General features: G+C 33.6%; 1 non-coding gene across 1 annotated transcript; it reads left to right on the top strand.

Moving 5' to 3' along the window:
• Positions 1–461: 461 nt before the first annotated feature.
• On the top strand, positions 462–569 carry LOC127743382 (small nucleolar RNA R71). The gene has a single exon (XR_008004774.1). It is a non-coding gene; the product is annotated as a small nucleolar RNA R71 (small nucleolar RNA).
• Positions 570–3085: the final 2516 nt, after the last annotated feature.

Below are 3085 nucleotides of genomic sequence, written 5' to 3'. Positions count from 1 at the left end.
TTCTGTTGATCCTTCTATGAGAAATTTGAGTGATTCCTCCATGAAGAATTGTAGGTGTTTCGATAGAGTTCTCCCATGTAATTCACCTCTTCCATTGTAGAATTCTCAGGGTCATAAGCTTCTCCTTCAGAGGAGGCTTCTTTAGCACTGCCGGATGCAGCCTGTAATCCAGTCAGATTATAAGAAATCATATTGACTTGTTGAGTCAATATTTTGTTTTGAGCCAATATGGCATTTAGAGTATCAATCTCAAGAACTCCTTTCTTTTGAGTTATCCCATTGCTCACAGGATTTCTTTCAGAAGTGTACATGAACTGGTTATTTGCAACCATTTCAATGAGTTCCTGAGCTTCTGTAGGCATTTTCTTCAGATGAATAGATCTACCAGCAGAATGGTCCAATGACATCTTGGATAACTCAGACAGACCATCATAGAAGATACATATGATGCTCCATTCTGAAAGCATGTCAGAAGGACACCTTCTGATCAATTGCTTGTATCTTTCCCAAGCTTCATAGAGGGATTCACCTTCCTTCTGTTTGAAGGTTTGAACTTCCACTCTAAGCTTACTCATCTTTTGAGGTGGAAAGAATTTAGCTAAGAAGGCATTGACTAGCTTTTCCCAAGAGTTCAGGCTGTCTCTAGGTTGTGAGTTCAACCATATACTAGCTCTGTCTCTTACAGCAAAAGAAAAAAGCATAAGTCTGTAGACCTCGGGATCAACTCCATTGGTCTTAACAGTGTCACAGATTTGCAAAAATTCAGTCAAGAACTGATGAGGATCTTCCAATGGAAGTCCATGAAACTTGCAATTCTATTGCATCAGAGAAACTAATTGAGGCTTAAGCTCAAAGTTGTTTGCTCCAATGGCAGGAATAGAGATGCTTCTCCCATAGAAGTCGGGAGTTGGTGCAGTAAAGTCACCAAGCACCTTCCTTGCATTGTTGGCATTGTTGTTATTTTTGGCTGCCATGTCTTCTTCTTTTTCGAATATTTTTGTTAGGTCCTCTCCAGAGAGTTGTGCTTTAGCTTCTCTTAGCTTCCTCTTTAGAGTCCTTTCAGGTTCAGGATCAGCTTCAACAAGAATACCTTTATCTTTGTTCCTACTCATATGAAAGAGAAGAAACAAATAAAATATGGAATCCTCTATCTCACAGTATAGAGATTCCTTGATGTGTCAGAGGAAAAGAAGAATAGAAGGATGAGGTAGAAAATTCGAACTTATAGAGAGGGAGAGAGTCTGAATTGCTAAGAGAGAAGGAGCGTTAGTGATTAAATAGTAAGAGATGAGAGAGGGAATTTTCGAAAATTAAAGAGAGAGAAAAGTAGTTAGGTGGTTTTAAAAAAGATAAGAAATATTGATTAGTTGAAAAAGATTTGAAAACAATTTTGAAAAGATAAAGAGTTATAAAAAAGGGAAGTTGAAATCAAAATTAAAGAGATATGATTGAAAATAATTGATTTTAAAAAGATATGATTGAAAAGATATGATTGAAGAAAATTTGATTTTTGAAAAGTTATGATGAAAAGATATGGTTGAAAAAGATTTGACTGAAAAAAATATGTTTGAAAAGATATGATTGAAAAACAAATTTTTGAAAAAGATTTGATTTTTAAAATTTCATGACTTGACTAACAAGAAATTAAAAGACATGATTCTAAAATTCAAATATTGAACATTTCTTAACAAGAAAGTAACAAACTTGAAATTTTTGAATCACAACATTAATTGTTAGCAAGGATTTTCGAAAATATTAAAAGAAAAATGAAAAAAATTTGATTTTGAAAAAGATATGATTGATATGAGAGGATATGAAAAAGATAAGATTTTGAAAAATCAGCTTTAAAACTTGAAAATTTGAAAAAGATATGATTTGAAAACAAAATTTCCTCCTTGGTGCTATCTTGGCGTTAAACACCCAGAATGGATACCATTCTACGCGTTTAACGCCCACTTGTCTACCTTTTTGGGCGTTAAACGCCCAGCCAGGTACCCTGGCTGGCGTTTAAACGTCAGAATTCCTTCTTCACTGGACGTTTTGAACGCCCAACTTTTTCTCTGTGATTCCTCTGCTGTATGTTCTGAATCTTCAATTCTCTGTATTATTGACTCGAAAAGACAAAAAAAATTTTGAATTTTTAATGATGAGAGAGAAAAACAACAAAATGGAACTAATCATGAAAAATTAAGATCAAATAAACAATGCATGCAAGAACACTTTGAATGTCAAGACGAACATCAAGAACATATTTTTGAAGATTTTTTAGAAAAGAAAGACATGCAAGACACCAAACTTAGAAATTTTCATACTAGAGACACTAACAAATTTAGAATGCACATGAGAAACAACAAAAGACACAAAACAAGAGGATTTAAAGATCAGACAAAGACAATCATCAAGAATAACCTGAAGATCATGAAGAACAGCATGCATGAGTTTTCAAAAATTTACAAGAAAAATAAAAACATGCAATTGACCCCAAACTTAAAAATTGACACTAGCCTCAAACAAGAAATAGAAATATTTTTGATTTTATAATTTTATAATTTTTTTTGTAATTCTTCAAAAATTATTTTTGGAAAAGAAAAATATGAAACTCAAAATTTTTAATAAAAATTCCAGGAATATTGCAATGTTAGTCTAAAGCTTCAGTCTAAAAAGATTAGACATGGCTAGCCAAGCTTAAATTGATGGGAATCAACTAGCTACTGTGATGATAAAAACATCATCTGAAACTCTAGAATTCATTCTTAAAAATTCTGAAGAAGAAAATAAAAAGAAAAATACCTAAGCTAAGCAACAAGATGAACCGTCAGTTGCCCAAACTCGAATAATCCCCGGCAACGGCGCCAAAAACTTGGTACACGAAATCGTGATACACAACTTCATGCAGCTGACCAGCAAGTGCACTAGGTCATCCAAGTAATACCTTACGTGAGTAAGGGTCGATCCCACAGAAATTGTTGGCTTGAAGCAAGCTATGGTCATCTTGTAAATCTCGGTCAGGCAGATTCAAATGGTTATGGGGTTTTGATAACTAAAAGAACGAAAAAGAATATAAAATAGGATAGAAATACTTATG

This window comes from Arachis duranensis, chromosome 10 (genome assembly GCF_000817695.3).
Source record: "Arachis duranensis cultivar V14167 chromosome 10, aradu.V14167.gnm2.J7QH, whole genome shotgun sequence".
Lineage (NCBI taxonomy): Eukaryota > Viridiplantae > Streptophyta > Magnoliopsida > Fabales > Fabaceae > Arachis > Arachis duranensis.
This window is presented reverse-complemented; position numbering and strand designations above follow the sequence as displayed.